We start from the raw sequence: 25,005 nt of genomic DNA, 5'->3' as shown, positions 1-25,005 counted from the left end.
TATTTTGAGACAGACAGCATGCAAATGGGGGAGGGCCAGGGGGAGGAAGACAGAAGATCGGAGACAGGTTCTGTGCTGACAGGAGCGAGCCCGATGCAGGGCTTGAGCTCACGAACCATGAGATCATGACCTGAGCCAAAGTCGGCCGCTTAATGGACTGAGCCACCCAGGTGTCATGGCCTTCCCTATTTTAAATAGGATAGTATGCATGGGGCAAAGGTTCTCAGAGTAGCAGAAGGAACCAGAGAAGCAAGACTGCCTTCCTCCTCAGGCCCTATGTGCTTCTGGGCCCTGCAGAGTGGTATTAAGTATACAGTCTTGGGAGCTGGGAGCCAGTAGTAATAATGGTATATGCTATATATAATATATACTATATTAGTATGTCTGGCATTAAATCCCAGCTCTCCCATTTTCTACCTGTGTGACTTCAGCCAAGACACTCGATTTCTGTCCATTTCCTCATTCACAACATGGCGGCAATGGTACTGGGCAGTTGGAAAGATTATGTGAGTTCATGAGTGTTAAGCTTTTAAAACAGGCACATTCCGCAAATGTTAGCTGTTAGCGCTATGTTCTGTTTTGCTCGACATTGTCATCAGCCTCTTCTCTAAGTCAATGGCTTTCAAACACTTTTGCCCATGACCTTCAGTGAGAAATACATCTTACAGCACCATCGAGTATGCTCACACATAAAAAAACTAAATCGAAATTTTGCAAATTCACTACTCTGAGCACCTGCATTATCCTCTATTAGTTTCTGTTCCCCTTGAAAGGAAAATACCGGTACTTCCCTATTAAGTAGATTTCACAATCCCCTAATGGATTTGAAAAACTCTGTTCTTTGATACCTGTGATAAGCAGAATAACGTCTAACACATCCACGCCCTAATTCCTAGAGCCCGCCAACATGTTGCTTTAATTGGCAAAAGGAACTTTGCAAATGTGACTACGGTTACAGACTCTGAGATGAGAATGTTAAACCGATGGTCCAGGTGGGCTCACTCTAATCACATGAGCCCTTAAAAAGCAGAGAACTTTTCCCTGCTGTGGTCAGAGAGAGGTGTGACAACGGAAGGGTAGGAGATGGGAAGGGAGAAAGACTCTGCCGTTACTGGATGTGGACACGGGGCAAGGTGGCCATGAGTCAAGGGAACTTGGTATCCTCCAGAAGCTGGACAAGGCAAGGAAATAGATTCTTCCTCAGAGCCTCCGGAAAGAAAAGCGGGCCCGCAACACCTTGATTTCGGTCCAGTGGGACCCAGGACAGGCTTCTGACCTCCAGGACTGTAAACGAATACATGTGTGCCGTTCGAGATACCAGATTTGTGATCTTTGTTACAGCAGCAATAGGAAACTAATACACCACGGAAGCTGGAAAACTTGACTTCGTCTTAGCTCTCTCTTCCTAGCCTCACACATTTCAGCGACTCCTCTATTCCTTCTGCCTAACCTTTGAGTACCTCTGGAATAACCCATATGCTTCCCCGATTCATTGCCCTCATTCTTGGGCCCATTGATCTCTCTCTTGAATGATAGAAACTCCTAACCACCTTCTCTACTCCTCGTCCCCAATCTGCGCGCCCCCCCCCCCCCCGATTTCTGGCTTTCAGAGTTAACTTTCTCAACCACCAATGCAATTACCTTTTGGTGCTTTTGAGGCCTCATCATGCCTGTCCGAAAAAATCTGAGGTCTTTGGAGAGATATTCCAAGTGCTTTGGATGACCCTTTTCAAATCCCTAAGGACATGTTTCCCTACTGAAATTTTCACTGTTCTGGCTCCTTGGGATATTGTATTTATAGTCATTTTACCATCTCGCTTTATTATATACTTGGTGGTTTAATTTTTTTTTTCTTGTTGTTTTCAGACTTTAAAAAACTGCTTCCTGGGAATGAAAGAAGGCACATGGGGCACCTGGGTGGCTCAGTCGGTTAAGCGTCCAACTTCGGCTCAGGGCATGATCTCACATTTTGTGAGTTCGAGCCCCGCGTTGGACCTTGTGCGGACAGCTCGGACCTGGAGCCTGCTTCGGATCCTGTGTCTCCCTCTCTCTCTGCCCCTCCCCCGCTTGCACTCTGTCTCTGTCTCTCTGTCTCTGTCTCTCTCTCAAAAATAAATGTTTAAAAAAAAAACTTAGGAAGAGAGAAAGAAAAAAAGAAAGAAAGAAAGAAGGCACAAAGGTCAGTCAGCCCACAAATTCTGTATCCCAACCAAGACCTCTGAGTGTGTAGTTTATATTATGGCTCTCCAAGCACGGTGGGTTTTATTTTTTAATTAGCGCTTTAGTGGCATGGAGAACTCTCTTTACATGCTTGGGAAAAGTAAACAAATTTTCCAGGGAGCATATTATTTTCATCTTTTATTTTAATAAGCCTCGTTAAACACGTGGACCAACCTAGGCATTTGAAAGCTCCCGGGGGACCCAACCTCAAAATGCGGATGAGAAAGACATGTGTGATGGTGCCCTCTCACACCCCTGCGGGCAGGAGTCCGAGGTACTTCCTCACGGTCCACAGGTGAGAAGGAAGGTCACCCAGAACAACCAAAGTCCTCAGTCTCAACCTGCCCCCCAAGGTTTCCCCAGCATTGTGGTTTTGTCCTACATATCCCCTGTGGTTCAGCCAACCAACTCAGATAAACGCACAATTAAATTGCGCCACAGCCAGAGGAAATTTCAGATCCCAAAATGCAAACGTTTATAAAACTTTGTATTTGTTCGCACCAGCTGCCGTAACAAAAGAGCACAGACTACAGTGGCCTAAACACCGGAAATGTATTTTCTCACACTTATGGAGGCTGGGAGTCCAAATTCAAGGTGCCTGTAGGATTGGTTTCTTCTGAGGCCTCTCTCCCTGGCTTGCAGACAGCCACCTTCTCCTTGTGTCCTCACATGGCTTTTATCTGCACACGCATCTTTTCGGTGTCTGTCCGTGTGGCCAAACTTTCTCTTCTTACAAGGACACCGTTTGGATTGGATAAGGCACACCCTAATGGACTTATTTTAATGGAATCACCTCCTTAAAGTCCCTATATCTAAATACAGTCAAATTTTGAGTTCCTGGGGCTTTGGATTTCAACATGAATTTGGGGGTTGGGGTGGGACACAATTCAGCCCATAGAAGACAGTAAGGACGTTACCCCCTGATGCTCAGCCTTGACACTCTCAGACTTCTTCTTTTACATTTTTTTAACGTTTTATTTTATTTTTTGAGAGACAGAGAGAGACGGAGAGTGAGCAGGGAAGGGGCAGAGAGAGAGGGAGACACAGAATCTGAAGCAGGTTCCAGGCTCCGAGCTGTCAGCTGAGCCCCACAGGGCTCAAACCCACAAACCATGAGATCATGAACTGAGCCGAAGTCAGACGCTCAACCGACTGAGCCACCCAGGCGCCCCGCACACTTGGGCTTCTAACAAACTCCCCCTTATGTGCTGGTCAAAGCCCCCATTAAGGTCCTTCTGTCTGAGGATTATATTTCTATTTTCCAGCCTCCAGGCTGGTCTCTACCCCACAGCCCCAATGTGGTCTCTGGAGGAGGAATCACGTCTTTTTGTCGGAGCCTCACACACCTACCCCACGTTCTTTGGTTATCATTTTCGCCTGTCACGGCGACCTCATCACTGACTCAGCTTGCCTACACTGACATAAGAACCCTGCTTTCTTTCCCTTCTTCCTGATGCTTTTGGCTGAGACTCTTTTGCAGCCTATCCTCAGCCCTTATATTTGCAGTGGAATTTCTGAGATACTGTGTTTCTCTCTGGCTTGCTTCCCCCTCCCCTGTGCCCTGTTTTCTTTAAAAGCAGTTTTGAGTATTACTCTACTCTTTGCTATATGTAGTCACTTAAATCCCACTCACCCCACACAGCTTGAATCCCAGATGCATTATCTTTCCAATCAGAAACTCATAAAGATCATTTTCAGTGATCCTTCTAACATTTCCACTATGTAATTTTGGGGGCCCTCCCACTCCTCCCAGCTTCCGTTCACAGCTCTCTCTCTCTCTCTCTCTCTTTTTTTTTAAATGACATTCTTGCTTCATGGACCAGGCTCAGACCTGACCAGCAGACTTGGCCACCCGGGAGTGATGCCCCAGTCCTTGGCTGTGGTCTGGGAGCAGCGCTGCTCCTCAGGAGTGAGTCAGGAGCAGAGTGTGATGCCCAGCAGTGGCAGTGGATTTGGGGATGGATAGCTCATGCCCGGAGCAGTCACAGGTCCAAGGTCGATGTCCTCTCCTGGGAAATTTGGTGGTATGTGCAGGTAGATATTTGGAGAATGGACAAGGATAGCATGACTAATCTAGGCAGAGGCTTATTGAAAAGACTTTGGGGGGTGCCTGGGGGCTCGGTGGGTTAAGCATCCAACTTCGGCTCAGGGCGTGATCTCATGGTTCAAGGGTTCGAGCCCCACATCGGGCCTGCTGCTGTCAGCACGGAGCCTGCTTCGGATCCTCTGTCTGCCTCTTTCTTGGCCCCTCCCCCACCTCAAAAAACCAAACAAACATTAAAAAAATTAAATAAAAGGCTTTTGTTTTTTGTTTTCGTCTGGCAATTGTGTGTGTGAGGGTTACGTGGGTACTGAAGACTCCCAGCCTAACGCAGGGTCACCCTGGGGGACCCTAAGAGAAACTTCAGTTCCAGGGTCTACTATCTGGAAAACCAAATTTAATTCTCAGGCGCCTGAAGCATCATGTGAGTGTCAATGTCTTTGCTTTGATCTCGCTTAGCTGAGATCTGATTATCTGCGTTCAAAGTTTGCATTAATATTCAGGCTAACTAACAGGCAAGGCTGAAAACGCTGAGGTTGCTGGCCAGCCCACTTGTTAACTACTATAATTGAACTAGACTGTGGTCATTAATAAAAATGACAGTGACTCTCCTTGGTCATCTGGTCAGCAGTAAAGAGCACCAAGCTAAGAGCAAAGGATCTGTTTCCAATCCTGAGCCCTCTCTCAAGCATTATTTGCACCTCTCTGAGACATTTCCCTCACCTGCTTAAAGAATGAGATTAATATCCTGAATGCGTAACTTGCATTTGTGAAAATAACACGCACACATTGTTCAATGGTCAAATAATGCTACAAGGCTCATCGCAAAAAAAGAGCAGATTGTTTTTTATACAGATGGTCACAACAGTATCTCCCATCCCGCAGTGTTCTTCTGAGACCTTGACACCTTGGGAATGGGTGGGGGGGATTGGGGAGGGTCTATGTTTCCTCCCCCCTAACCAGAGTGACAGACGAGTATGTATGGATCAGGGTTCTCCAGAGAGATAGATCAGTAGGATAGAGACAGAAAGACAGACAGGCACACAGACAGACAGAGACATTGATTTATTATAAGGTATTGGCTCCCCCAGTGATGGAGGCTGAGAAGTCCCACATCTGTCCTCTGCAAACTGGAGACTGAAGAAGGCCCGTGGGATGTAGTTGCTCAAAGACCTGAAAGCCAGGAGCTCCAAGGGCGGAAGACGGATGTCTCAGCTCACGTGGTCAGACAGAGAGCAAGTCCGCCCTTCCTCAGTCTTTTCGTTCTATGCAGACATCCAAAGGACTGGGTGATACCCACCTGCGTAGGGAAGGCTGCTCTACTTTGCTCAGTCTACTGAATCAAATGCTGATCACTTCCAGAAACCCCCTAACAGACGCGCACACAGACGACATTTAACCACATATCCCCGGACATTCCGCGAGCCCACGAAACTGACACGGAAAATTAGCTCTCACAGATGCCCCGCGACATCTTGTCCCCGTGGGATACTCACCTCTGGAACCCCGAGCTGCCATATGGCTACCTGGAGGGATCCCCTAGAGAAGCCCCGAGACTGCATGGGGAGAGAGAGAGAGAGAGAGAGGAAGAGAAAGAGAGAGGGAGACAGGGAGAGAGGCCAGGCTGGGCCCCTGTTGCTCCCGCCCCACTCCACATCCTTGAATCTGAGCACCAGCCGGAGAGCCCTGCGTCCCAAACTGCCCAGCAGAGCCCCTCCTGAAATCCTGAGCCCGGAGCCAGGGAGAGCCAACGCACACAGGGGCGGTTACCGTTGGAAGCCGCCAAGTTCCGGGCAATTTGTCACCCGACAGTGGGAACCAGAACACTTCCCAACCCGCCTCCTCGTTCAGCATCTCTCTGCCGAGAGCTGCCTGCCTCCTTTCTTTTAGCGACGTCTCCTCCCTGCTCATAACTCCGGGAGGATTACTTGGCTGATACGGCTATCCGTCTCAGACGTGTCACAATCTGACTCGCTCTTTTGGAAGATGGGAGGCATCGTATTCTTCTCTCAGCCCTCCTTCCCATTTCTACCTTGTCCATCAGCCAAACATTGTCATATCGAAATCTTGGTTAAGCCAACATTGACTTTTTTTGCCTTGTTCCTACCCACCGAGTACTGTCCACTGTTGAGCAATTGACCCGCGACCACTACGTCCCCTTTCTAATCTCTCCCTTGCCCACTCCTTCGGCGTCTCATGTCAGGACCGCTTCTTACCGCCACACTCCCCAACGGGATTGCGAAGGCCCCCAAAAGATCTTCCTGCGTGGTGAAACCCATCACACAGGGCCAGGGCGACAAGGCCACCTCTTCTGGTCGGCAATTCAGTGTTTTAGCCCAACGGTTTCTCCCAAGAGAGTCATCCTTCTGCCTGAGGATGGGCTGAAGCTGGTGACATACCCGGGTGACGCGCTGGGGGAGCAGGGGGACAGGCCTGGCTGCACTTTCACACAAACCCTCAGCTTTTGGCCCAGGGCCTCTCCCCTGCCTCCCTGGTTGCCAGCTCTTCCTGGATCTGGACCTCTAGGTTTCTATTTCTCCAAAATTAACCTCTGGACCCCTGGGGAGCGGGGGCTGGGTAAGGTGGGGAGGCGGGGCCTTCGCCTGGCTGTGTGGAGAAGGGGAGGGGGCATGATGGGAAATCTTAATACAGACTTTGAACCAATTCTTCCATTGCCAGGCCCAGGCAGCAGGTGCCGATTTATCCCAGCTGCGAGGCTTCCCTGGGTCTGCAGAGCCCGTCAGACCCTCCTCTGATCTGGTGCTTTTCCCTTTAAAAAATTTTTTTAAAAAAATCATTTTATTTGTTTTTAATCCTCATCACGGTTAAGTATCCTCTTTAATCCCCATCCCCTCAGCCCCCCATCCCACGACCCACCTCCCCTCTGGTAACCAGTAGCTTGTTCTCTGCCGTTAAGAGTCTGATTGGGGTCTCTCTCTCTCTCTCTCTCTCTTTTTCCTTTGCTTGTTTATTTTGTTTCTTAAATTTAACATATGAGTGAGATCATAGGGTATTTGTCTTTGCCTTATTTCGCTTAGCACACCACGCTCCAGCTCCATCCCTGCCATCGTAAATGGCAAGATTTCATTTTTTATGGCCAAATGATACTCCCTTGTCGATCTGCACCGCACCTTTATCCATTCATCACTTGCTGGACACGTGGGCTGCTACCATAGTTTGGCTATTGTAAACAAACCTGCTCTAAATTTCAGGGTGCATGAATCCTTTTGATTTCGTGTCTGTGATTTTGGGGGGGGTACATACCAGAGGTGGGATTATTGGATTATATAGTATCTCTACATTAATTTTGGGGGGAAACTCCATACTGTTTTCCAGAGTGGGGGCACCAGTTTGCATTCCCGCTGGCAGTGCAAGAAGGCTCCCCTTTCTCCACATCCTCGCCAACACTTGTTGTTGCTGTGTTTTTGATTTTAGCCATTCTGACAGGTGCGAGGTGGTATCTCATTGTGGTTTTGATTTACATTGCCCTGATGATGAGTGAGGTTGAGCATCTTTTCATGTGTCGGTTGGCCATCTGGATGTCTTCTTTGGAGAGATGTCTGTTCGTGTCTTCTGCCCATTTTTTTTTTTAAAGATTTTACTGTTTTTAAGGTTTTTTTTAAATTTATTTTGCGAGAGAGAGACAGAGACAGAGACAGGGTAAGCATGAGTGGGGGAGGGGTAAAGAGAAGGAGAGAAAGAATCCCAAGCAGGCCTCAAGATGTCAGCCCAGAGCCTTATGTGCGGCTCGGTTTCACAAACGGTGAGATTGCAAGCTGAGTCAAAAAAAAAAGTTGGACACTTAACCGACTGAGCCACTTGAGGGCCCCTAAAGATTTTATTTTTAAGTAACCTCTATACCCAATATGGGGCTTGAACCCACAACCCCGAGATCAAGAGTCATACGCTCTAGCAGCTGAGCCCAGCCAGGTGCCCCATCTTCTGTCCATTTAAAAAACAATTTTTAAAAAAATCTTTATTTATTTTTGAGAGAGAGAGAGAGAGAGAGACAGAGCATGAGCAGGGGAGGGGCAGAGAGAGACACACACAGAATCCAAAGCAGGCTCCAGGCTCTGATCTGTCAATGCAGAGCCTGCCGCGGGGCTTGAACTCATGAACCGTGAGATCATGACCTGAGCTGAAGTCCGATGCTAAGCAGAATGAACCACCCAGGCGCCCCTCTTCTGTCTCTGTCTCTGTCTCTGTCTCTGTCCATTTTTAATTGAATTATTTGTATTGGGGATATTGAGTTGTATCAGTTCTTTATATATTTTGGATACTAACCCTTTATCTGATAGGGCATTTGCAAATATCTTCTCCCATTTAGTAGATTGCCTTTTAGTTTTGTTGATTATTTCCTTCAGTGTGTATAAACTGTTTATTTTGATATAGTCCCAGTAGTTTATTTTGCTTTTACTTCCCTTGCCTCAGGATACCTATCTAGAAAAACGTTATTAGAGCCGACGTCAGAGACATTACTGTCTATGCTCTCCTGAGCGATTTTTATAGTTCGGGGTCCTACATTTAGGTCTTTAAACCATTTTGCGTTTATTTTTGTGTACGGGTAAGAAAGTGGTCCAGTTTCCTTCTTTTGCGGGTGGCTGTCCAGTTTTCCTGACACCATTTGTTGAAGAGATTGTCTTTTTCCCATTGGATATTCATCCTCCTTTGTCGAAGATTAATTGACCATATAATTGTGGGTTTATTTCTGGGTTTTCTATTGCTTCTCCCTTTTTTATGTGAGTCACCACGCTTCATCCGATTTCCCTATTCACAAAATGTATTATTACCTCTCATCCACCGTTACGTTCTCTTTTCTTCTCCCTGGCCCCACAGGTTTATTTTTATGTCATTTAGGAGAGTGTCGGCAGGCAACAGGGATGATGAGTACTCGGGTTGTCTGCGCCGTGTTTGAACAGCAATCTCCCCACCTACACTTTGTAAGATCACTCTCAGAACCAAACAGAACAATATATGCAAAAGTGCCTTGCAGACTCTCAGGTGCCAAGCAAATGTGATTTACTATCATTTGGTCCCTTGGTGGATTTTCCTGTCTCGCTACTTTTGCCAAAATGGACACTTCAGCAAAGGCAGTCATCCTTCTAACCATAATCCTTAAAAATCTTCATTCATCTATGGGGCGCCTGAGCGGCTCAGTCGGTTGAGCGTCCAACTGCGGCTCAGGTCCTGATCTCACAGCTCGTGAGTTCAAGCCCCACATCAGGCTCTGTGTTGACAGCTCGGAGCCTGGAGCCTGCTTCGGATTCTGTGTCTCCCTCCCTCTCTGCCCTCCCCCCTCTTGTGCTCTGCCTTTCTCTCAAAAATAAACATTAAAAAAAAAAAAAATCTTCCTTCGTCTGTGTTTTATCTAAGAAGATTTGCTAAATTGGCACATTGTTTTGTGATCAGATACCCCCAAATATAATTTTAAAATAGTTAAAAGCCCTTCAGGGGTGCCAGGCTGGCTCAGTTGGAAGAGCATGTGACTCGATTTCGAGATGGTGAGTTTAAGCCCCACGCTGGGTGCAGAGTTTACTTAAAAATAATAAAATCTTTAAAAAGCATTCCTCAAAGTGATGAAACCATCATAGCTATAAAGTTGCAAAAATTAAGTTCTTAGTAAGTTCAAGTGCATGAACTTAGAGTGTAATCAAATAACCAACCAGCCTTTTATTTTTTAAGTTTATTTATTTGGATCGTGAGCAGGGGTGGGGGCAGAGAGAGAGGGAGAGAGAGAGAATCCTAAGCAAGCTCCGTAGTCAGCCCAGAGTCGGACATGGGGCCTGAACTCATGAACTGGGAGATCATGACCAGAGCCAAAATCAAGAGTCAGATGATTTAACCACCCAGGTGCCCCCCACAACCAGCCTTCTAGATGCCAATTTAAAAGCTTAAAAAAAGAAGGGACCTCAGAGTGGCTCAGTTGCCTGAGTGTCCAACTTGGGCTCAGGTTATGATCTCACAGTTGGTGAGTTCAAGCCCCACATCAGTCTCACTGCTGTCAGCGCAAAGCCCGCTTTGGATCTTCTTCCCCCCCACCACCCCCCCCCCCCGCCCCTCCCCTGCTCGTGCTCTCTCTCTCTCTCAAAATAAACAAACATGAAAAAAAAAAATAAAAGCTCAAAAAATAAGAAGTTTAAAGTATCCGACGTGACCTTCATAAATTGGTTAACGTCTCAAGATGATTACGTGTGCTGTTCAAAGCAAGTTGTAGGGGCGCCTGGGGGGCTCAATTGGTTAAGCATTGGACTTCAGCTCAGGTCATGGTCCCCCAGTTCGTGGGTTCGAGCCCCGCGTCGGGCTCTGAGCTGACCCGGGGATGGGGGGGGGGGGGACGGGAAACTCTCCCTCCCTGGAGCTCCGGGCCCCTCCTCACTCCCCTAAAGTTGCTTTTCCCCTTGATTTCAGCCTGGGGTGCCAACTGCCTCATTCATCCTCCAGCCGAAGCACCCAGCACGGGGCCGGGCCTGCGCGGTGCCCACGTGTCTGTTGAAGCGAAAACACTGCCGGCGGCCGCGTGCAACTACCACTGCGCCTTTTGGGGGGATATAGCCAAGGGAGTTGGGTGGAGACTCCGCTTGAGATTTTAAGGAGACAAAGATGAGGACGCCTTCCTCCCCCGTGGAGACAAAGTTGTGGCGCTGGCAGATTGCTTCGTCTTTTCACGCGACGGGGAACGAGGGGCAGAGAAGCAAAACCTCGGTTCTGGCAGCCGCCGAGCCCAACGCGGGAGGCGGCGTGGATCCTGGCAGCTCGCGTGTTCCATGAGGGACACCTGCTTTGCTGGCAGCCGGGAGAGAAAGGCTCAGAATAGCACAGGCGAACCCACTCACAAAAACACAGAAGCTCCCCTGGACTGTAGGCAAGGGGTCGGGGTCGGGGGAAGGCCAGGAGGAGGCCTGGGGGGGGGGGGGGGGCGCTGACTTGGAGCATGCCCCAGCGCTGTCAAGGGGACTTGAATTTCCCCGGTGATGGGCCGGGAATGGAGTTCAGAGGCGGCGAGAGCCTGGCTCAGGGCTCGCAAGGTAGGTATGGCCGGCTGCGGCCGGGGGCCAGGAGGCCACGGGGGGAGGGTCTCTGGGCCCCACTGCTGAGGACTGGGCTGTCCCTCTGTTGGGGACGCGGTGAGCTCCCCGACACTCTGAGTTCCAGGGGAGTGGGGATGGTAGTCCTGGAGGCAGTGAGAACCGCAGCCCAAACAAGAGAGCAGGCGGTGGGGGACGCGAATCAGGGGCGGGGGGCCAGAGGCAAAGCCCCAGCCTGGGAGACCACGCTGTTAACCAGCCTGAGTGCCTCTCCCGGGCCTTCTGCGTTAGTGTCCAAAATAGTCGCTTCAGAAGCTCCTTAAGGAAAGGGTCCTGGGTGGGGGGGACGCCTAGGTGGTTCAGTGGGTTAAGTGCCTGGCTTCGGCTCAGGTCATGATCTTACAGTTGGTGGGTTCAAGCCCCGCGTCAGGCTCTGTGCTGACAGCCTGGAGCCTGGAGCCTGCCTCGGATTCTGTCTCCTTCTCTCTCTGTGTCTCCCCTGCTGGTGCTCTCTCTCTCTCTCTCCCTCTCTCTCTCTCAAGAATAGATAAACATAAAAAAAAAAAAAGGAAAAGGTCCTGGGGTCACAGAAGTTTGGGAAACACAGCTACAGTAAACCCTCTTAGGGATTCACAACGAACAGTAGCCCCAAGGGGCTCTTCATGAAAGGAAAAATAGCAAAAACCAAAACCAAAAAACGCTTTACTTTCTTTAACCCAGGCTTTCCTCAAACGCTTTTCTTCGCGTGAAGGCCTGTCGGCATCCTGCAGAAAGAGTTCTATCAGCCGTAACATGGGGACTGCTGTTCCCCGGCGGCCTTGACCCTGGAATATTGCCTTTCTAACAATCTATAGTGAAAGATAGATTTAATTATAAATCTTAGCTGTGAGTTTTAATGTCTTCTTGTCTCAAATAGCATGTCAGAGTTATGGAAAATTCACATGTCTTTTTTTGTTTTTCCAATTAGCTTTTTCAAAAAATATTTTATTTATTTTTTCACAAGCGGGGGAGGGGCAGAGAGAGGGGGACAGAGGATCCGAAGCGGGTTCTGCACTGACAGCAGTGAGCCCCACTGGGGCTTGAACCCACGAACCCCGAGATCATGACCTGAGCCAGAGGTGGACGCTCAACGAACTGAGCCACCCAGGTGCCCCATTTCCAATAGTTTTTTTAAAGATGAACTTTATTTTTTTTTTAATTAAAATCAAAAAAATTTATTTTATTTTATTTTTAGAGAGAGAAGTATGCACAAGTAGGGTGGGGGGGAGGCAGAGAGAGGGAGAGAGAGAATCTCAAGCAGGCTCCACACTCAGTGCGGAGCCCAATGCGGGACCCTGGGAGCATGACCTGAGCCGAAATCAAGAGTCCAACGCTTACCGACCGAGCCTCCCAGGTGCCCTCAACTTTAGTTTTTAGAGCAGTTTGGGGTTCACAAAAACTTCAGCCGCAGGTAGAGAGTTCCTGTATGTTCCCTGCCTCCACACAGGCACAGCGTCACTCACTATCAACGTCCCCCACAGGATGGGGCATTTGTTACCACTGATGAACCTACAGGGACACATCAATATCACGTCAGTATCACCTACAGCCCCTAGCGAACATTAGGGTTCACGCTTGGTGTTGTACAGTGAGTTTGAACAAATGTATAACGACATGTCTCCACTGTCATAGTGTCATACAGTGTTTTCAGTGCCCTCAACGCCGAAAGCGTCCTCTGTGCCCTGCGTATTCGCTCCTCCCTCCCCCCTACCCATGGCCACCACTGATTTTATTACAGTTACTGTCACCACACAAAGTTATTCCAATATTATCGGCTATCTTCCCTGTGCTGTACTTCGTATCCCTTGACCTGTTTGTTTTATAACTGAAAGTTTGCACCTCTTAACCCACTTCACCTATTTCACCCAGCCCCCCCCCCCTTTCTGGAAACCACTAGTTTCTCTCTGTATTTATGAGTCTGTTTCTGATTTGTTTTTAGATTCCACAAACACATGAGATCGTATGGTATATGGCCTCCTCTGTCTAACTTGTTTCACTTACCATAATGCCCTCTAGGTCCATGAAGAGGATATTTTTAAGAGGGGAGGGAGAGATGGGGTGCCTGGGTGGCCCAGTCGGTTAAGCGTCTGACTTCGGCTCAGGTCACGATCTCGCGGTTCGTGGGTTCGAGCCCCGCATCGGGCTCTGTGCTGACAGCTCGGAGCCTGGAGCCTGCTTCCGTTCTGTGTCTCCCTCTCTCTCTCTGCCTCCCCTGCTGGCACTCTGTCTCTCTCTCTCTCCCTCTCAAAAATAAATAAACATTAAAAAATTGAAAAAGAAAAGAAAACCACTGGCCTATGGGGAAACCCAGACTCCATCAGAAAATCTCAAAAAGCTTTTTCTATTCGGCCATTTACCACTGGTAAGCATTTGGTGACCTAAAAGGTTAGTGAGAAGACAGATATGAAGACCCAGGAGATACGAAAGAAATGGGCCAAGGACATGGCTTTTCATCTCACAAGACAAACCGCATCAGGCTTTGGCTGGGACAGGACATGCGTCGGTCAGGTCGCGAGGCCAAAGGAGAGAGAAGAGGTCGTTTGCTCCCGAAGCCTGTGGAAGGAGACCGTTGGAACCTTCGTTTGCAGGGTTATCTGCAAGTCTTTTCTTGATCTGAAAAGCCGTTTGGTTCTGTGCAACTGCCCTTTTGAATGTTCCTCGAGGGGAAATACTTGGTCTTTTTCGGAATCAAAAGCTAGGAGGGGCGCCTGGACGGTTCGGTCGATTGAGCATCGACTCTTGATTTTGGCTCAGGTTATGATCTCCAGGTTCATGGGTTCGAGCCCCACGTTGGGATCTGCACTGACAGCACGGAGGCTGCTTGGGATTCTCTCTCTCGCTCTCTCTCTGCCCCCTCCCCGCTTGCGTGCTCTCTCTCTCTCTCAAAATAAATAAATAAACTTGAAAAAAAAGAGACAACTAATAGCTAATACTTGTTGTAACCATCTTATTTTTTTTTTATTCCTTTAAATGTTTGTTCATTTTTGAAGGAGAGAGAGACAGAGTGTGATCAGGGGAGGGGCAGAGAGAGAGGAAGACACAGAATTTGAAGCAGGCTCTAGGCTCCCAGCTGGCAGCACAGAGCCCGATGCGGGGCTCAAACCCACGAGCTGTGAGATCAGGACCTGAGCCGGAGTTGGACGCTGAACCGACTGAGCCACCCAGGCGCCTCTCTAGATTTCAGTTTAAATGTTGCTTCCCTGTCCCCAATGTCTAGGCAAGTCTGTTATATCCCTGGTTGCAGTACTTTGTGTACTGGTAATTAACCAGTCACTAGCAATAACTTCGTTTTCGTTTTTGTCTCCCTCGCTCGACTTTAGCACCTGTGTCTTCGCACACGTACGGTTGTGTGTTCCCAGCACCTACTGGCACCTGATACATGGTGGCTGCTCCGGAGGCATCCGTCGAATGATGAGTGAGGTCATGCCCGTTTGGACTTCCAGTTTCAATGTTGGCTAAAAATGTCAAAAAAATACATTATTTTTGGGGTGCCTGGGCGACTCGGTCAGTTAAGCATCCGACTCTTGATTTTGGCTCAGGTCATGATCTTACGGTTTGTGAGTTGGAGCCCCGCATCAGGCTCTGACGGTGCTGACGGTGGGAAGCCTGGTTTGGATTCTCTCTCTCTCTCCCTCCCTCTCTGCCCCTCCCCTGCTCTCTCTCTCTCAAAATAAATAAATAAACTTAAAAAAAAGGTTATTTCCTATTAACTTATGTCTGTTTAGCTTCTGACCTGAGAATCATAATTTGTCTTAATTTCCTTTCAACGTTTCCTAAGAACGTTCCTTCAGATCAAGGGCTGTGACCCTGACCCAGTCTTTTAAAATATTTTTCTTTTTAATTTTTTTTTTTTACATTTATTTATTCTTTGAGAGACAGAGCACAATTTGGCGGGGGGGGGGGGGGCAGAAAGAAAAGGAGACACAGAATCCGAAGCAGGCTCCAGGCTCCCAGCTGTCAGCACAGAGCCTGACAGGGGGCTCGAACTCACAAACTGTGAGATCACGACCTGAGCCGAAGTCAGACGCTTGACTGAGCCACCCAGGCACCACTTAAAATATGTTTTCTCTCGGTGCTTCTGAACAATTCATGTCCTCGCTTTTGTATTCTCATTGGCAATGGTAGCATAGTATTTTACCATGTGGAGGGTTTATGTAACCATTTCCTATCGAGGGGGCATTTATGGTGTTTTTAGCTATATATTTTTTAAGTTTATTTAATTATTTTGAGAGAAAGAGAGAAAGCACGAGTGGGGAAGGGGCAGAGAGAGAGGGAGAGAATCCCAAGCAGGCTCCCCATTGTCAGCGTGGAGCCCAATGTGGGGCTCAAACTCACAAACCGTGAGATCATGACCTGAGCTGAAGTCAGATGCTTAACCGACTGAGCCACCCAAATGCCCCTCTTGTTTCTTTTTAATGTGTATTTATTTATTTTGAGAGAGAGAGTGAGAGAGAATGGGACAGGGGCAGAGAGAGGGAGAGAGAGAATCCCAAGCAGGCTCTGCACTGTCAGCACCGAGCCCGATGGAGGACTTGATCTCAAGACTGGTGAGATTGTGACCTGAGCTGAAATCAAGAGTTGGATCTCAACCAACTGAGTCACCCAGGTGCCCCATTCAACTTTCTGATAATCATAAAAAAAGGAAAAAAAAAAAAAAGCCACAATAGAGGGGAGTGGCTGGCTCAGTTGGTAGAGCACATGACTCTTGATCTCAGGGTTGTGAGTTCGAGCCCCACATTAGGTGTAGAGATTACTTTTTTTTTTATTTAATTTTTTATCTTTTTAAATTTACATCCAAATTAGTTAGCATATCGTGCAGCAATGATTTCAGCAGTAGATTCCTTAGTGCCCCTGACCCATTTAGCCCATCCCCCCTCCCACAACCCCTCCAGTAACCCTCTGTTTGTTCTCCATATTTATGAGTCGCTTCTGTTTTGTCCCCCTCCCTGTTTTTATATTCTTTTTGTTTCCCTTCTCTTATGTTCATCTGTTTTGTCTCTTAAAGTCCTCATATGAGTGAAGTCATAGGATTTTTGTCTTTCTCTGACTCATTTCACTTAGCATAATACCTTCCAGTTCCATCCACATAGTTGCAAATGGCAAGATTTCATTCTTTTTGATTGCCGAGTAATACTCCATTGTATATATATACACCACATGTTCTTTATCCATTCATCCATCGATGGACATTTGGGCTCTTTCCATACTTTGGCTATTGTGGATAGTGCTGCTATAAACATGGGGGTGCACGTGTCCCTTCGAAACAGCACCCCTGTATCCCGTGGATAGATGCCGAGTAGTGCAATTGCTGGGTTGTAGGGTAGTTCTGTTTTTAGTTTTTTGAGGAACCTCCGTACTGTTTTCCAGAGCGGCTGCACCAGCTTGCATTCCCATAGGTGTAGAATTACTTAAAAATAAAATCTTTTGGGGTGTCTGGGTGGCTCAGTCGGTTCAGCGTCCGACTTTGGCTCAGGTCGTGATCTCACGGTCCGTGAGTTCGAGCCCCGCGTCGGGCTCTGTGCTGACAGCTCAGAGCCTGGAGCCTGCTTCCAATTCTGTGTCTCCCTCTCTCTCTGCCCCTCCCCATTCATGCTCTGTCTCTCTCTGTCTCAAAAATAAATAAACATTAAAAAAAATTTTTTTTAATAAAAATAAAAAAGTAAAATCTTTTTTGGGGTGCTTGGGTGGCTCAGTCAATTAAGCGTCCAACTTCAGTTCAGGTCAGGATCTCACAATTTGTGGGTTCGAGCCCCACATGGGGCTCTGTGCTGACAGCAAGGAGCCTGCTTTGGATCCTCTGTCTCCCTCTCTCTCTGCCCCTTTTCCACTCGTGCTCTCTCTCTCTCTCTCTCTCTCCAAGATAGATAAACATTTAAAAAATAAAAAGAGAATCTTTTTAAAAAATGCCATAATAAAGACCCTCATACATAAATGTTGCTACATCCCCAATTATTTTCTCAGGATAAATTTCTAAAAATAGAACTAGTAAGTTAAAGGGTCTGAGCATTTTCTAAGACTAAAGACGTATTTTGCCTGGTTTTGTTCCACTAGGGTTGAGCTGGTGTCTCAGACTTAACTCAGTATTCGTGTGAGTTGCCTGCTGACTCTATATCCACCCCTTGCCTTTTCGGTGTCAGCACCTACATCCGCTCTATCTCCTGTATTTCATCCTGCTTCCCGACTGGCAACCACATTGCTTGATTTCCGTGTCGCAGGACTCTCCTGACTGATTTGCTCGTTGAGTTAAATATTTACGGAGCTCCTACCGTGCGCTTGCCGTAATGGTGCTCGGCAAAGCAAAGTAAACAGCTGTCCAAATGGTAACCGAAGGCGGTAAGTGTTCTGAAGGGCGCCGACGGAATGCTAGAATGTAGTAAGAGAATAAATCTTCTCTCCTTCGATAGGTTTTGAGGAAAGTCCTTTCTGAGAAGGTGAGCCCGAGGGATAAGTAGGAACTAACTGACTGATAAGTACACGAAAAGGTGCTTGACACCATTAGTCATTAGGGCAGTGCCAATCAAAACCGCAGCGAGGCACCACTTTGCAGCCGCTAAGATGGTTGTAATGAAAATAAACATGGGAACAGGTGGATGACAGGGAGAAATCAGAAGCTTCAAACGCTCCTTGTGGGAATGCAGAATGGTACAGCTGCTGCGGAAATGGTCCGGCATTTCCTCAAATGTCTGAACCTAGAGTCGCCACGTGACCCGGTAATTCAACTCCTAGGTATGTTATTAAAGAGAGCTGACGATGTGTATTCACACAGGGCCCGCTCACGAATGTTCGTAGCAGCATTATTCCTAACAGCCAGAGATTCGAAACAACTCAAGCGTCCACGAAGAGGTGAATGGGGAAACCAAATGTGGTATATCCATTCGGTGGAATGTTATTCAGCCATAAAAAAGAATGAAGCACCTCGCTCTTCTACAATCCGCTCCGCAAAGGCAAATCATGTCATTCTGACTCTTCTGGTGCTGTCTCATCACACTTAGAATGAAATCCAAACTCCTCATCCGAGTTTACCGAGCACTAGGTGATCTGGCTCCTACCCGCCTCTCAGACCTATTCTCCGATATGCATTCATTCCCCTGCCCACTTCTTTTTTTTCTGTACTTAAAACATTCCAAGTTCATCTAGACTGTAGTGTTTCTTCTGCTTGAAATACTTTCTCTTCTGGTCTTTGACTGGCTCCGTTTTATCGGGTGGATCTCATCTTAAATGCTCTCTCCTCAGAGTTGGCTTTCTCGGCCGCTCAGTGTAACAAGTCGTGTAGGCCCTTCTCTCCAGACATTCACTGTCAGCTCTCTGCATGGCCTCAGTGCCATCTGATGTTGTTTCTTCTTTGTTTCTTGTCTGTCTTTCCCACAAAATCTAAGCTCAATGAAACGTAGGGACCTCATCACTTAGAACAGTGCTTGAACGGAGGGCACGTAGGTGGCTCAGTCGGTTAAGCGACTGACTCTCGGTTTCGGCACAAATCACCATCACACGGTTCGTGGGTTCAAGCCCGTGTCAGGCACTTGGGTCTGCACAGGGCCTGCTTGGATTCTGTCTCTCCTTCTCTCTCTGCTCCTTCCCTCTCTCCCCCCAACAAAAAAGTGGGTAAACTTAAAACGATTTTTTTTTTTTAGTGTTTATTTATTTTAGAGAGAGACAGAGTGCGAGCAGGGGAGGGGCAGAGAGGGAGAGAGAGAGGGAGACGCAGAATCCAAAGCAGGCTCCAGGCTCTGAGCTCTCAGCACAGAGCCCGATTCAGGGCTCGAATCCACAGACCGCCAGATCATGACCCAAGCTGAAGTTGGACACTCAACCAACTGAGCCCCCCAGCCGCCCCCCAAAATCTTTAAAAATAAAGAACAGTGCTTGAATGAATGAATAAAAGCCTTTCCATGAAAAGGAAAAAAAGGAAGTGCTGACACAGGCCACAACATGGATGAAGCTTGCAAACATGATGCAAAGTGAAAAAAGCCAGATAGAAAAGGCTGTGGCCTGTTGTGATGCCATTTATATGAAATGTTCAGAAGAGGCAAATCCATAGATGAAGCATAGATTGGTGGTTGCCACGGGCTAGGGGTGGGGGGATGGGGAATAACCACTTTTTTAAAGTTGATTTACTTATTTTGAGGCGGAGGAGGGGCAGAGGGAGGGAGACAGGGAATCCCTAGCAGGCTCCACACCGCCAGCAAGGAGCCCAACGCCGGGCTTGGACTCACGAACTGTGATACGATGACCTGAGCCAAAGTCCTACGCTCAACTACGGAGCCACCCAGGCACCCGGGGAATAACGACTTTTAACGGGTATGAGGGTTTGGGGGGAGGTGAGGAGGTTGTTCTGAAATTAGATCGTGGTGATGATTGCACAACATTGTGAATACGCTTTAAAAAACACCAAATTGCAGGGCGCCTGGGGGGGGTCAGTCGGTTGAGTGTCTGACTCTTGGTTTGGGCTCAGGTCACGATCTCAGGGTTTGTGATTTCGAGCCCCACGTTGGGCTTTGTGCTGACGGCACAGCGCCTGCTTGGGATTCTCTCTCTCTCCCTCTCTCTTTGCCCCTCCCCAGCTTGCTCTGTCTCTTAAAAAAGAACTAAATAACTATGAAAAAATTATTTAAATGAAAAAACACTGCATTACACACTTTAAGACGATTAAAACAAGGGATTTTACGTTAGTGGAATTACTTGCTTTTGAGGTGAAATTCACCTAACATAAAATCCACTATTTTAAAGTGTACAATTCAGTGGCATTTAACACATTCCCAAGGAAAGTGAAGGAAACAACACCCACGTGTCATGTCAGGAAAGGATGACTGTCTTCCCATTGCCACGCGCTTGTAATTTTTTTAGTTTATTTATTTATTTTAAGAGAGAGGGGGCACGCACACACAGGAGGGGCAGAGAGAGAGACAGAATCCCAAGCAGGCATCGTGCTGTCAGCGCAGAGCCCGATGTGGAGCTCGAACTCAGGAACCCTGAGATCATGACCTGAGCTGAAATCAAGAGTCAGACACTCACCTGACTGAGCCACCCAGGCGCCCCTACGACGCACTTTTTAAACAAAATCTTCCAAGGAAAGATATTATGAAAGATTACCCTGAGGGGCTTCATTTTGCTGACACGTGGTACAAGTCGTAAAGTTATAATATCAGTCCCTTAGGAATTACTTTATGCTGCTATGAATGAAATAAACTTTGAGATACCAAAAGTGCAGGGAGCAATCAGAAACAATCAGTCAGAAATAGCACAGCAAATCCAGAGGGACAAGAGCTTTATTACCACGGCTGAGCTGAGCAGGGGTGAAGCAGGAGAGAGAGGCAAATGGAAGGAACAGGGTCAACCAAAGACCAGAAGGACAGAGAGAGACAGAGACAGAGACAGAGCGTGAGCAGGGGAGGGGCAGAGAGAGAGAGGGAGACACAAAGCTGTCAGCACAGAGCCCGACCCGGGACCCGAACCCACAAACCGAGAGATCGTAACCTGAGCCTAAGGCAGACACCCAACCGACTGAACCACCCAGGCGCTGTCCTTATTCTTTCTTAATATGATCGGAATTTCCGAGGCCACACTTCCCGTTGCCGTCACCAAGTTGAGTCAGCTCCTTTGCACTCAGAGACCACCCCTCTTGTATATTCTGATGACCGACCTTTTGCCCAGATCAGGAAAGCTCCATGAAGAATGAGGTTTGTCCGTTCATCCCTCTGTCCATGCAGGAAGGTATTATTGAGCAACAATCATATACAAGGCACGTGTCACTTAATACACGGAAAACGGAAAAATGGCTAGGTTGATTGCTAGGGCAAAGGGTCACAGCAGCCTTTTCTGTGTGCATGTCCATCGATGGCTAGGCAGAAAGACTTCAAAAAGCAACCAGTTGCATGCAGGGGGCTCAGAGGCCTCCCCTGTGAATTATTTGCAATGATCATTCTCTGGGATGGAAAACGAAGCCTGGCAAGTTTTTATATTTGTCCTTTAATACCTCTAAGTTGGGGTGCCTGGGTGGTTGAGCATCCGACTTTGGCTTGGGACTGATGGGGTTGCTGAGAACAGGAGTTAATGCAGGTAAAAAGCTTCCACAGCAAGGGCTGGGACACAGTGAGTCCTTAAACATTATTATTTTGTAATTTTTAAAAAAATTTTATTTATTTACTTTGAGAGAGAGCACAAGCAGGGGAGGGGCAGAGAGAGAGAGAGAGAGAGAAAAAAAGAATCCCAAGCGGGGATGCAGGGCTTGAACCCACAGAGATCATGACCTGAGCCGAAACCAAGAGTTGGTCGCTCAACGTGCTAAGCCACCCAGGTGCCCCTTATTTTGTAATTCTTTAATGTTTATTTATTTTGAGAGAGAGAGAGAGAGAGCACGAGCATGAGTGGGGGGAGGGGCAGAGAGAGAGGGTGAGAGAGAATCCCAAGCAAGTTCCACACTGTCAGCACAGAGCCCCATGCAGGGCTCGAACCCACGGACCGTGAGATCATGACCCGAGTCGAAATCAAGAGTTGGACCCTTAACTGATTGTTCCACCCAGGCACCCCATTATTGTTATTATTATTAAAATATATACAACTTGACACAGTTTAAATCCACCAGGAATATTTAGTGCTTTCGGCAATGCGTTATTTAAAACTTTATTGTGTGAAGCTATGCCACTTTTCTTGGCGATTACCAAGTTCTTTGGGGATAAAGAGAAACTTGGATATTTCAGTGAGCTAGGTTTTCACGGTGACTGAAACGGGGGGGGGGGGGCGGGAGTTCCAGTGACCACATACGAGTGACGCACACAGAATTCTCACGCGAATCATTGCTAATGGGAAAGTTGACTTTTCCTCTGGATTAAGGACAACACGACGGGTTCTAAGAACAGTGGTGGGTTTGCAGAGGATTATAAGAGCAGGCTGCAGGGGTGCCTGGTGGCCCAGTCGGTTAAGTGTCCAACTCTTGGTTTGGGCTCAGGTCATGATCTCACGGTTTGTGGGTTCAAGCCCTGCATCGGGCTCTGCACCGAGAGCACAGAGCCCGCTTGGGATTCTCTCTCTCTCCCTCTCTCTCTCTGCCCCTCCTATGCGTGCGAGCTCGCTCTCTCTCAAAATAAATATATAGACTTAAAAAATAAGAGAAGGCTGCAACCTGAGGGACCCAGAAACAACAGAGACTGGGACCTAAGTAACCACCACCAAAGAAACGGGGATCAGAGCTGTGCGTCATCAGAAGGAAATAGGTAATGGTGCTTGGGTGGGGCTTTATTCTTTCCAGGGGAGATTCAGGTTCAGAATCAATAATTTGGTGAAATGAAAAGAAAACGTGAAGGGGACTGGACAGAGAGTTCTAGAACTAGAGACAGCACGGGTCACGTTGATACAGCATGGCACTCACAGGAGGAGGGCTCGGGGGAGATGGCCTTTTACCCGTTGGCCTTTCTGGGTCTCAGTTTCCCAGCCACGGAATGAAAATTCAATGGAGACCGTCTTCCTCCACAAAGTTAGAAAAGGAGTAAATGTCAAAGTTCCTTAAAAGAGACATTCGCTAAATGTAATTATTGCGTGCGGATATTGTCACGTATTTACTCTTCCAGATTAATTTTGGAATCACTTGGCTGATTTCTCGTGAAATTCTTTTGGATTTTTTTGTTGAAACTGAGTTAATGTATACATCAATTTGGGAAGAATTGACAGAGTTTTCATATTACATCTCTTCTTCTGGGGACAGGACATGCGTCTGCATTTATTCCAGTCTCCCTTTGCGTGCTCCAGGAAAGACTCTCAGGTTTTTGTGCAAAGGTTCCTTACATTTCTAATTTTGTTTATGACTAGACCCTTTACACTCTTTGGTTGCTATTTGAAATTGGATGTTTTCTCATTATATTTTGTATCTGGGTTATAGAAAAGCTATTTTTTAATATTGATTTTAGAACCAGTCACTTAATGAACTTCTCTTATTCTTTCCAACAGTATTTCAGTTGATTGCCATAGAGTTTCTGACTATACAGATCGAGGACCTGAAAAAGAGAGAGAGAGAAGGATAATTTCATCTCTTGGTTTCCAATAATTAAACTCATTTTTTTTTCATTGTCTCTTTGGTTAAAAACTACCAGAACAACATTGAATAATATGGTGAGAGGGTACACATTTTACACGGTTGTGTCAGATTTTTAAAATGTTCTGATTTTATTTTTTCAAGTTTATTTATTTATTTTGAGAGAGCGCGTGCATGAGAGAGAGAGAGAGAGAGAGAGAGAGAGAGAGAGAAGGAGGGAGGGGGAGGGGCAGAGAGAGGGGAACAGAGCGAGAATCCCAAGCAGGCTCCACATTGTCCGCTCGGAGCCAGACGCGAGACTTGAACCCATGAGATCATGACCTGACCCCAAATCAAGAGTCAGATGCTTGACTGAGCCACCCAGGCTCTCCTATTTTTTTTTTTTTTTAATTTTAGAGAGAGAAAGGAAGCAAGTGGGGGAGAGAGGCAGAGAGAGAGAGAGAGAGAGAGAGAGAGAGAGAATCTTAAGCAGGCTCCACCCTCAGTGAGGAGCCAGCCCAGGGCTCGATCCCATGATCCTGGGATCCTGACCTGAGCCCAAACCAAGCGTTGGACACTCAACCGACTGAGCCACACAGGTGCCCCTGTTTCAGATTTTTGAGTGAATGTCTGTAGAGGTTATGGGTATGATGTTTACTGTTGGTTTCAGAGACAAAACTTCTAATACATGAAGGAAGATTCCTTCTATTTTTTCTTCACTAGTGGGAAAAAGAAAACACGTGTTAGTTATTAGAGTTCCTGCTTGCAAAGAGTATTTCCCACAAGGCCCCGCATATCTCATTTCGGTCAAAAGCCCTTAGATCCACCCCAACTGAGCACACATCGTCGGATTTGTGAATCAGTAATAGTTTGCGTAATCATTAGGACCTGAATACACAAAGCCCCTTTTAAATAAACACGGCGAAAATTAAAGTAAATTCGGGAGAACAGGGATCCCGCGCAAGTGCCACATGTGAGGCATTTTGTCAGACGCTCCCAAGCAGTGTTTCTCAAAGAGGGGTCCACGGTTCACCTGAAGTGCTTGCTGGAAGGTGTAGATTGACGACTGCATCCCAGAACCACCGAAGGGGACGCTGGGGACGGAAGCTGGCGAGCCACCATCGCAGCGCGCTCCCCCAGTGATGCTCGTGCACCTTGCGGTTTAAAACCCTGCCGCAAAGATCAGCAGAACTTGAACAAAAGGGAAGCTGAGTGTATTTGAACTTGTCATCACAGAGTGGCGTTAGCTTACCTGTCACGCCGCAGTGAGTCAACCAGTCGACGAAACAGCCTGCCTACAACTCACCCCGTCACCGCGGCCTGGGTGGAATCCTGACCATTTCTAGAAAGTTCTTTACATGGCCGATTTTTCCAACAGTGCCACAGAGGCTCCAGTATGCCTCCAGAGGAGGCGGAGTTGCTGGAACTCTCTTTTTACAACGTCAAGCCCGGCGGGTCCACTTCTATCTGTTTTAGTGCCCCGGGGAATATTCTAAGAATAAACGTTTGAAAATGACTGATCTACACCCGTTAGCGACATCTTGATTTTACTGAAGATTTTGATCTTTTTATGTCGGTGCACGTGATTACAACAGTCTTGATTTGAACAAGGTGGACATAATCCCTTTTGTGTGTTTCTTCCTTTAGATATTGGTCTCAAAAAGTGAAATCTCTTC

General features: G+C 47.4%; 2 long non-coding RNA genes across 2 annotated transcripts; one reads left to right on the top strand and one right to left on the bottom strand.

Annotated features, from left to right (window-relative positions):
* Positions 1-5,311: 5,311 nt before the first annotated feature.
* Positions 5,312-6,773, bottom strand: LOC123382849. Its single transcript, XR_006591919.1, has 2 exons — positions 6,478-6,773; positions 5,312-5,561 (listed from the first exon to the last, which is right to left on the bottom strand). It is a non-coding gene; the product is annotated as an uncharacterized LOC123382849 (long non-coding RNA).
* Positions 6,774-11,164: 4,391 nt separating this feature from the next.
* Positions 11,165-23,379, top strand: LOC102901522. The gene is made up of 3 exons (XR_891246.4): positions 11,165-11,286; positions 14,646-14,745; positions 23,266-23,379. It is a non-coding gene; the product is annotated as an uncharacterized LOC102901522 (long non-coding RNA).
* Positions 23,380-25,005: the final 1,626 nt, after the last annotated feature.

The sequence above is a fragment of the Felis catus genome, chromosome F1 (genome assembly GCF_018350175.1).
Source record: "Felis catus isolate Fca126 chromosome F1, F.catus_Fca126_mat1.0, whole genome shotgun sequence".
Classification (NCBI taxonomy): Eukaryota; Metazoa; Chordata; class Mammalia; order Carnivora; family Felidae; genus Felis; species Felis catus.
Note: the sequence above shows the minus strand (reverse complement) of the source record. Positions and strands in the feature narration are given on the sequence as shown.